The sequence below is a fragment of the Epinephelus lanceolatus genome, chromosome 15, assembly GCF_041903045.1.
Source record: "Epinephelus lanceolatus isolate andai-2023 chromosome 15, ASM4190304v1, whole genome shotgun sequence".
Taxonomy (NCBI): Eukaryota; Metazoa; Chordata; class Actinopteri; order Perciformes; family Serranidae; genus Epinephelus; species Epinephelus lanceolatus.
Window position 1 is genome coordinate 12,379,232 of NC_135748.1, and position 10,890 is coordinate 12,390,121.

Below are 10,890 nucleotides of genomic sequence, written 5' to 3' on the forward strand. Positions count from 1 at the left end.
ACCTCTGCAGACAATTCAGCTCCCGGTAAAAACCTCCTGAACATCTGAATCAGAAATAAGGTGAGCACACATTACTGTAAGCATCCCAAACAGCATAGAGGAAACACTGATTTGTAATGTGAAACTGCTTTATTCAGTGTTTTAACTGGCTGTAATCACCTGGTCCATTCGTTTCGGAGAGGAAGAGACCTCTAGATAATTTGGCTCCTGGTAAAAACCTCAGGAACATTGAACACTGAAAGAATTCTACACAGGAGACATTTAAACTGGTTGCAGTCTGCAACTACAGATGCTACTAAATCCCCATAAATCTTACAAACTGTACCTTTAAAGTGAGATGTAGAATAGTGATTTGATGAAATATCACAATTTTAGGCTTAGATTTGTTTACGTTTCTTGATGGAAGCGTTTGTTGCAAATTATGTGTCCAAGGACCGCTGGCAATTTGAGAATTCAACAGTAATTTCTGTTTTCACAGTTTCGGCTGTGATAAATGGTGTAATTTTGATGATGATTTTTTAAACAAATCTGAGGGTATTGTATAAATACAAAACACAACCCATTAAAGTTGAATTACCCTCCCCTAAGTCAAATGGAAAAAAAAAAAAACATAACTCCCTCCCCAGTGCCTAAAAATGATTTGAAGTGCCTCCCCCATTTTGAACCACTCCCTCCCCTCTCACAAAAAAGGACAAATTAAGGACAGTGTGAAAGACTGCATCCATTTATTAAACAGATGATGAACAGCCTGAGATGTCTCACAAAAACAGTGCAATGTCAACAATGTCTCAGTTTTTCCACAGCCAATCAGACCTCTTCTCTCTATCATTACATGTGCATTTTTCCATTTCCACTCCTGTGTAGTAATGCTGGCATATAGAAATAATACAAAATTAAAATTACAAGGCAGGAGTGACATAGTGGAGTGACAAGTAGCAGCAATAATACTCAAGGTAGTTTTCGTTGTATTTGTAGAAATACTAGCTCTGTAGATGTTATTCTAAGTATCATTGCTAATAACACTTGTATCAGTACAAAGTTACCAGTAGAGATAGTACTCGTAGTAATATCAATAGAGGCTGTGAAAGGAACATTATTGACAGTAAGAGAAGCTGTTGTAGTGGCTTTCTAACAGAGGGGAAGGTCTTCAGTAGGGGCTGCTGGTTATACTCCATTCTAACTGTGTCTTTAACCATTATTTTAATGTAATATCTGATAACAAATAAGAATAGAAACAAATTAGAAACTATACAAAGTTAAAACTACAAGGCAAGAATGACATAGTGGTATGATTAGTAGTAGCAAAGTCAGCAAAGTATATTATATGTAAACAAAGTACACCAAAATAATGCGTGAACAACAGGAATCATATATTGTCAAAGGGTGAGTGTTAAGAAGTGTGAGACCATCCTAAAAACCCTTTCTGTCTGTTACTGAATCATTGAAGCAAGTTCACCACAGACACAGGTTAGATGGTTTAGGGGCTGTACACGTGCTGCATTTTTTGACAGGTCGTAATTAATTTAGGTTATAAAAAGTGATTCGTTTAGGTTGTGAATATGTCATGATAAGTTTAAGACAGTGATAGATACTGATAAGTTGAGGGGGCGGCATGATGGTGTGGTGGTTAACACTGTCGCCTCACAGCAAGAGGGTTCCTGGTTCAATCCCGGGTGCACGTGTCTCTCCGGGTACTCCAGCTTGACATGCAGATTGGGGATAGGTTAATTGGTGACTAATTGGTGTGAATGTGAGCGCGAATGGTCGTCTGTCTCTATGTGTCAACCCTGTGATAGTCTGGCGACCTGTCCAGGGTGTACCCTGCCTCTCGCCCAATGTTAGCTGGGATAGGCTCCAGCCCCCCCCCCCCCCCACCCCCACCAAGACCCTCAAGAGGATGAGCGGACAAGTGGTTAGAAAATGGATGGATGATAAGTTGCGGATATAGATAACTCTTCCCCTCACATCTCCTAAAAAGCAAAACAAATAACTTTTAATGTATAGTTAAGGTTAGTGTCAAGATTATTACAAGATACAAGATTATTATTATTATTATTATAAACTTCATCAAAATAGATATGAATAGTGTAAAAGAAGGAAAGGCTTTAGGAGAGTCTCTATGGGAGACCTCAGCAAATACAAATCTGCATGGATGGAGACTGTGACGGGTAAATGGTACTCTGTTCCTCTTTCATCAGTGTGAACTTACACTTAAATAGTAGACAGCAGTAGATCTGTCACTTTGCTGAAGGTGAGATATCTTTTTGTTGCAGTGTGAGAGACTGCACTGCCATCTGCTGGCAGTGGATGTGCCCTCTGCAGTGCCTGTTGATCACAGGAAAGAAAAAACTAAACTGGTGTGCTCAAGTTATCTGTCCTCTGGAGCATGGGAAACATGGACCTAAAGTTACTGTGTTTTCCAATGGATTAAAATACATGTATCATGAACACACACCAGGACCTTTGTTTGACTGGTCACAAAGATGCAGAAAGCCCCTCATTGTCGTTCCACAGTTGATGGGAAGTGTCTGTCCCCAGACAAACAGGACGAAGAGAGGAGAGAGACTTCACAGTACAAAAAAAGAAACACTATTGTAGTTCTAAAGTAAAGCCTTTGACAAGAAGGAAAACGAGGAAGAGGAGGAGAAATAGTGATAAAATAAAGTTGGAAACTGTAGACTTGACAAAACAGTAAGGTTTCCCACCTTCTCACTGGTACCAAGTCGTGTCAGTGGTTCAGTCTAATGATGCTTCTACATCTACAGACATTATTTCTATGACATGTTTGAAACAATTCATGAAATGAAGCAAAGGTCAAAGGTCAGGTACTGTTACATATTTTATTTCTTATTTATTTATTTACATTTTTCAGGTTTGCCTCTATTCACTCTGACTTTTTTCATGTTTTATAGTTTTACAACTTTGAATCACGGTGGATTTATTATGCTGTTTTGATTGTAATGTGAACTGCATCATGTCTCAACCATTTTTGAACTTAAACTTTCATCAGGCTGAAGTTTCTCTTCAGGCAATATAATATGATATGATATGATATGATATGATATGATATGATATAATATAATATCAGCACATGCAGATCAGCCATCTGGAAATATTCAGATCTCCAATCTGTAATATTTGTGAGCAAGAGATGTGAAAACAACACATGCACAGTAGTGATGATGTACCAGGATGTAAAAAGATGTTTTAACAGCACAAATCTACTCAGTAAGTCACAAATCTTAACTCCATGTTGAAAATACGTAGAAGCGTGTCGGGGAAAAGATAATTCAATGACATGTCTGTGCTTGTTTTTATAGCAGCATGGACGATGTACTGTGAAGCAACATTTCATAAATAAAGTTTGGTCAAACTGATTAATAGACAGCCAGACCGTACTGGTGGTTTAAACGCTGCTGAACAGAGAGCCTTAATTGTCGGGGCTGTTTATGTTCAAACCTCCTAGGAAGCTAAATTATTAGCTACAAGTCAGGTAAGTGACGTAGGCTGCTTTATTTAAATAAGGCAATTACTGACGTTAATGACGAAAGGCCGTTAGGATTCTATGGTTGCTATGGGTTGTGTATATAAACAGGTGGCTCTGCTGTCAGTCACCATTTCACTCCTGAACTCAGAGAGAGAGATACTGAACCAAGCAAGTTTCAAGCTACAACCAGCGACCAAAAACAGTCCCAACGGACTACTGACTGACCTCAGTTTCGACATGGAGAGGGTAATAAAACAAACTTTTTAAACAACTGTAAAGCTTTTTAGGGTGTTTTGAGTTAAATTAGCCTGTGGGCGTCGACTGATTAATTAGCTTGTTAGCTAAGTTGTTAGCTTGAAGTTCTAGTTCATGAATTCACTTATCTTGTTAACAAATATTAGTGTGGGCCTAACTTTGAATAATTGAAATGACACTAAAAAGGTAAAAGAGGTTACTTTAAAGTCTTTGAAAGTGTTTGAAGCGTTTATCAAGTCTCCAGTCATGGTACTGTGAAGGTGGAAAGCTGTAATTCACGTCTGTAGTTCAAGGACAAACAAGCTAACATCAAATAAGTTTACCGAAATTTGATGAAGTTTGATGATGAAATTGTTTGAACATAAAATGTTTCGTGCACCACAGGATTTTTTCCCAAGATGTCGCTGACATGCATTGTTTAATACAAACATTTATTTACAATATGTTGGTCAGGTTTCTGTTATGTTTAATGGTAGCTCGAAAAAACTGGTGTTTACTTTCAAATGAATTTATCTGAAACGGACACGAGGATTGCTTTAATAGCTGATGGTTGCTGGTTTGACGATAAAGTGAGATAAGATAAGTTTATTGTCTCAAACGGGAAATTTGTTTTGGGCCCATAGTACAACATAGCTGCATAGCAGATACAACCATCATATACACACACAAGACAAAGTGTATTTGAAAGTGTCAACCTGTCCAGTGTAGTGTCAACCTGACTGTCCTGTTGTGCGCTGTTGTGCCTGTTTTAATGTAATATCAGAAACCCTTACCTGTCAAAATAAGGAAAGATTAAACAAGCAAAGGTTTTAATAAGGAGCTAATGACAAAAAACAAACTTGGAAAAGCAGAGCCTGATGTTTATGTGGTTGTGGTCTCAAAAATCAAGTGAACGATTTTTATCCTTAAGATGCTTCCACATGTATACTGCACAGAGAATTTCCTTAAGTGATTTGGGTAAATGTAACTGAAGAATAGAGCAGACAAGCTGAGAGAAAGTAGATTCACCAGTAACTTGTGCAATAGTATGAACAAAGTCAGTTAAATCAGACCTGCTCTCCTAATGTCATGATTGGTTTGATTGATCCCACTGTACTGCATCAGTCTAAAAGGGATTTAAGTGAAAAAAGTCCAAGCTAACTGCATCCTTTTCTCCCTCTCTCCATATCACTAACAGGGAAACAAGAGGAAGCGGGAGGAGGACAGCAGCCCTCAGCCATCCACCTCTGGCTCACCGGTAAGGGTGGAGATCTTTGGGTACCTCACATTTTGGTTTGATTCCAATTATTTGGTGTGGATTGAATGATAGAAAAGGGGGCACAAATTTCAGTCTCTTTCTCCAGCATACCTAGTGTGTCCCAAACCATTCAGTTTTTGGTTCAGTCAACAACATGTTATTAACTTCAATTTGGATACTTGATTTTTGACATTTGTGAATGGATGTTCGATCGTCCATGTCGACATTGCGATGCATCTAATAATGGATTTCCCCCCCACCCTTACTTACAGGTGCAGCCAGAGAGGAGCTCCAGCCCTCAGCCGTCCACCTCCGGCCATCAGGTGAACGCTGCTTTGCCACAGAGGAGCTCCACCCCCCAGCCATCCACCCCAGGGCCACGGGGTAGAGAGCAGGAGGCTGCCCGGAGGGGTGTAAGTAGTTCATGCTAAACACTCTGCTGTAAATGTTCACACTAAGAGCACTGCCTTTTGTGGAGGTTGCCTACAGCGGTTCTTGAAAATACAGGAAATCAGTCACTGAAAAATCCCAGCAGGCATTTTTAGAGCAGATTATTTAACAAAAATAAAGTTCATGTTAATGGATTTTTTTTTTACCTGTGTCTTCCTTTTCCTCCTCTGCCCATCTCTTTAACAGCCTTCGACCAGGTGGCTGAGAAGGAGATGGAGGGAGCAGCAGAGAATTCGCCAACGCCCCCAGCAGTTCGCCTCCAGTCGGCAGCAAGGAGGGAGGGAGGTGCTGCCGAGGCACTTTGCTATGCAGGTAAGTCTCGACCAAGAGTACCGGCCCGTTGTAACTATTCCTGATTGGGTTCCCCTTGCAGAACAGTCACAGGCAACAGCTGCTGTGTGGCGATGGTGGACCACTTCCCCATACGGTACGGAGCTGTAAGTATCTCGGCACAGGTATAGTATACTTAGTGATAATTCCATCTCCACACACACCTGTTTCTTAATCTTTCTCTACAGCTCTTTTGTTTCCTCCTTTGAAAAAAAACAAAAAAAAACAAACAAACAAAAAAAAACAAACAAAAAAAAAAGCTTTGGTATGTAGACATAATGATAAGTTTAGATTAATTTAAGATATTGTTAAGTAGTACCACATTAAGAATAAAGATGAGTTGTGATAAGTTTAAGTTATAGGTAAGTTTAGGATGTAAGTAAGTGTTAAGATTAGGGTTTATGGATAAAAGATGTTCAGTTTAAGATATTGGTAAGTTTTGTTAAGTTTAGGTTATAAATAATTAATGGTAAGTCAAAGATATTTATGAGTATTGATTAGTTTAGGCTATAGATCAGTGTTACATTTAAGACATTGATAAGAATTTATAAGTTTAGGATATAGATAAGCACTTGTAAGGCTTTGAACTCTTCCCCTTTCCTCTTCCAAAAAATAACCCAAAACTTTTTGAGATAGTTAAGTTTAGTGTTATGACTCTTTTGTCCTCCTCTTTCTCTAAAAAAGCTTAATCAAAAATAAATTTGAATAGTGTAAAAGAAGGAAAGGCTTTAGGAGGGTCTCCAGGAAATGTTCCATTCATTTGTTCCATTTTAAAGCTGTGTTTAGGTTATTATAATGACTTAGAAACAGGACAAGAAATACTCTTATAAAATCATTATCTATAGTCTGTTTTTTAATTACATCTCAGTTTACAGACTGAAAACAAGGTCAAATCAATTGTGAGAGTTTACAGAGCAGTTTTAGATAGTTGTTGTTGGTTTGTTATATTTGGATGGAACATTTCCAGAGGGTTAGGTTTAGGGTGGGTGGACCCTCCTAAAGCCCTTGGCTTCTTTTACTCTTGTTACTGTTACTGAGTAATGACAAGTTTAGGATATTGATCAATATTGGTATTTTGGGGATATAAATAAGTGTTAAATTTATTTTATAGATAAATGATGTCAAGTGTATGTTCTCTAAATAAGTAATGGTAAGTCTAAGATATTGATGAATATTGGTAAGTTGAGGATATAGATAAGAGTAAAGGTCATAAATAAGTAATGGTACGTTTAAGATATAGATAAGTAATTATAAGGCTTTAAACTCTTCCCCTCTCATCTTCTAAAAAGTAAAACAAACAAAAAAAACTTTTTGTAGATAGTAAAGGTTAGTGTCATGATGTTTTTTTTCTGTCTCCACTTTTTAAAAAAAAAGCTTAATCAAAAAAAGTTTAAATAGTGCAAAAGAAGGAAAGGCTTTAGGAGGGTCTCCAGGAAATGTTCCATTCATTTGTTCCATTTTAAAGCTGTGTTTAGGTTATTATAATGACTTAGAAACAGGACAAGAAATACTCTTATAAAATCATTATCTATAGTCCATTTTTTAATTTACATCTCAGTTTACAGACTGAAAACAAGGTCAAATCAATTGTGAGAGTTTACAGAGCAGTTTTAGATAGTTGTTATTGGTTTGTTATATTTGGATGGAACATTTCCAGAGGGTTAGGGTTAGGGTGGGTGGACCCTCCTAAAGCCCTTTGCTTCTTTTACTCTTGTTACTGTTACTGAGTAATGACAAGTTCAGGATATTGATCAATATTGGTATTTTGGGGATATAAATAAGTGTTAAATTTAGTTTATAGATAAACGATGTCAAGTGTATGTTCTCTAACTAAGTAATGATAAGTCTAAGATATTGATAAATATTGGTAAGTTGAGGATATAGATAAGAGTAAAGGTCATAAATAAGTAATGGTAAGTTTAAGATGTAGATAAGTAATTATAAGGCTTTAAACTCTTCCCCTCTCATCTTCTAAAAAGTAAAACAAACAAACAAAAAAAAACTTTTTGTAGATAGTAAAGGTTAGTGTCATGATGTTTTTTCTGTCTCCACTTTTTAAAAAAAAGCTTAATCAAAATAAATTTGAATAGTGTAAAAGAAGGAAAGGCTTTAGGAGGGTCTCCAGGAAATGTTCCATTCATTTGTTCCATTTTAAAGCTGTGTTTAGGTTATTATAATGACTTAGAAACAGGACAAGAAATACTCTTATAAAATCATTATCTATAGTCTGTTTTTTAATTTACATCTCAGTTTACAGACTGAAAACAAGGTCAAATCAATTGTAAGAGTTTACAGAGCAGTTTTAGATAGTTGTTATTGGTTTGTTATATTTGGATGGAACATTTCCAGAGGGTTAGGGTTAGGGTGGGTGGACCCTCCTAAAGCACTTTGCTTCTTTTACTCTTGTTACTGTTTATATGAGTCGTCTTCTCTTAAATTTCTTTCTATGTGTCTTAAAAAACAACAACAAGCATCTATATAAATACTTAACATAATATTTAGCAGCCTCATCCTTAATATGAATATAAATCAAGGAGTGAAAAAGAAGAAACAGAGTTTAAGAGGGTGTTTTGTCAATGCTCATTATTATTAATGTCATTCTTTCAATGTCATTATTGATGGCAGTTAAAACTAATCGCCAGAAACTAGTTATTTGTCATTAGTCTTATATCATCCCTAACTGTGTCTGATTTATTTGCTCAGGATAAAAACTGATGAGAACTTAAAAGCAACTGTTAGAAACCACTGACAGTGTGAGAAGAGGAAGCACATATTTGGATGAAACATTGTCAAATGGTTACAAAAGTATTATTTTTGTATTATACTAATAATCATAAAATAATATTTGTATTATCTTACAGCCCTTTCTCAGTCTGAAATTAGTTCAACAGCAGCAAAGCTTTTGTAAAAATAGACAGTTGATAACTGACAGAGTAAGAGGACTTTAGGAGGGTCGACTGACAATATTCCAACTGATTTTTATTACACTGCATTATGTGAAGGCAATAACTTGACAGAAACAATTTCCCATGCTTTAACAACTTTGATCAGTATTTGATACGATTTTAGACTAATTTCAGCCACAAGAGGTCAGGAGTTGACAGGTCTCATAGATTAATATGACAGCCTGCAGTCTTTTGTCAAAGTATAAGCAAATCTGTCATTTCCAGGTGTTGAGTGTGAATGTCAGCTGAATACTGAGCCTACATTGGTAGATAGATATAGAAGTAAAGATGTAGTGAGGGAATAAATGATAGATGATAACATGCACCTCACATTAATCACTGCATCAATGCACTCTCATCCACTGCTGATTCTGACTTCCACACCTCACTGCAGTTATTATTTGATCATTAGTGACTTAGTTTAATCAGTTTCTGTTTATTACTGCTGAATTTGGCATGCATCTCCCTCCTGTTTTTGTGGCCAACAAGCCAGTTATAATAGTGTTAATAATTTTAGCCACAAGGGGTCAGTATTTCACAGGTCTAATTTTTTTAATCTCAAAGCCTGCACTCTTTTGTGAGAGTTTAGTTCAGTCTTTCATTCCAAGGTGTTAAGTGTTAATGCCACTGGGATACTGTACGTAATGTAACAGAATTACAGACTTAATAAGCAGCTTCAAACCTTGTCACACTCAGTAATCATAGTCACAGGGAATGCTCATTTGAATATAAAGATGTAGTGAGGGAATAAATAATAGATTGCAGTTAATTTGTATTTTTTACATCCATGTTTACACAACATGTCAGTAATAATAATTGCTATGTTTTTTGGTTGACAGGAATGTGCATTGTGCCACTCGCATGCTCATGTATGTACACGTGTCCTCGCACACATGCTAATCAGTCACAAGACACAAACAAAACACTGATCAAACATTGCTCCATAGTTCCACTGGTGATCAAAAACTCCACAGGGTGCCTGTTATGGAGCTCATACTGTGCACTCCTCACCTCCTGTGGCTGAAACTGAAACGCTCTTTCAAGTAGCTGCGTTGCTCCTGGCATTTTCTTCACTGGTTCATGTCAAGTATGAGACATAAACAGTTGAATGAAGTCAACTTTGAGGCCTGTACCTGTTTACATTGCATTTAATGAAAATATACATATGGATGGAACATTGTCAAAGCCCTTTACTTCAGTCACTGAGTCATTAGATTGAGTTCAACAGCAGAGCAAAACGTTTAGATGCAATTTAGGAAAAGTAAAAAGCAATACATGCATAACAGTGATATTAATAAGTACTTAAAAATTAAGAAGTCATCAATTTTTGAAACATAAAGTTCTATAAAAACTCCATCCATTTCCAATTTTCATAGCCAGATTTATGTCATACAAACAACTGAATACCCATGAATAGATACACACACAAATGAATACCCATACCCATGAATACACACACACACACACACACACACACACACACACACACCCTCTCTCTCTCTAACAGTCTCTCCCTCCCTTTCTCTCCATTTTCCTTTTCTGTCTTCTCTCCCGCTCTCAGATTACAAACATAAACTTATTTAAATCAAGTCCAAACATGAAAATATAACTACAATACTTAACAATAGCCTGTGTCACAATAACAGAGTATGAAATGTCTTTGTCTTTGTTTCCCACTCTGCTAAGAATGTCCTGTGTTCGGCTTCATACTTTAACTTAGCCATGCATTTCTTTCTTGCCATTTTTCATTGTGCGATATCGCGACCTGCATTCCTCCCGAACTCCACGCTCTCTCACCTGCCCATGTGTACTCCTCTCTCTGGCCCCCCCTGCTCCACTCACGCCTGTTAAATTTCTTAAAGGTCTATACGCACTCATAACAATGAATTGATTTGTTGTGAATGAATGGAAGAGCTGCACGCCAATGGTTTTAATTAATGGATGGAAGAGCCGCACACTGATAGGCAAAGAGCTGCATGTGGCTTGCGAGCCGCGGGTTGGCCACCCCTGTGTTAATATAATGTCTAAACATGTGACAAAACAGTTTGAATGTGGTAAATTGACCATGCTGCATCAAATGAAAACTCTTCTTCCTCTCTTTTTAACAAAGAGCACTGTATTAGCAGCTCTTACTGTCACTCTTACTGATTAAAGTCTCACTCAGCTGTTACTGTTTAACAACAATT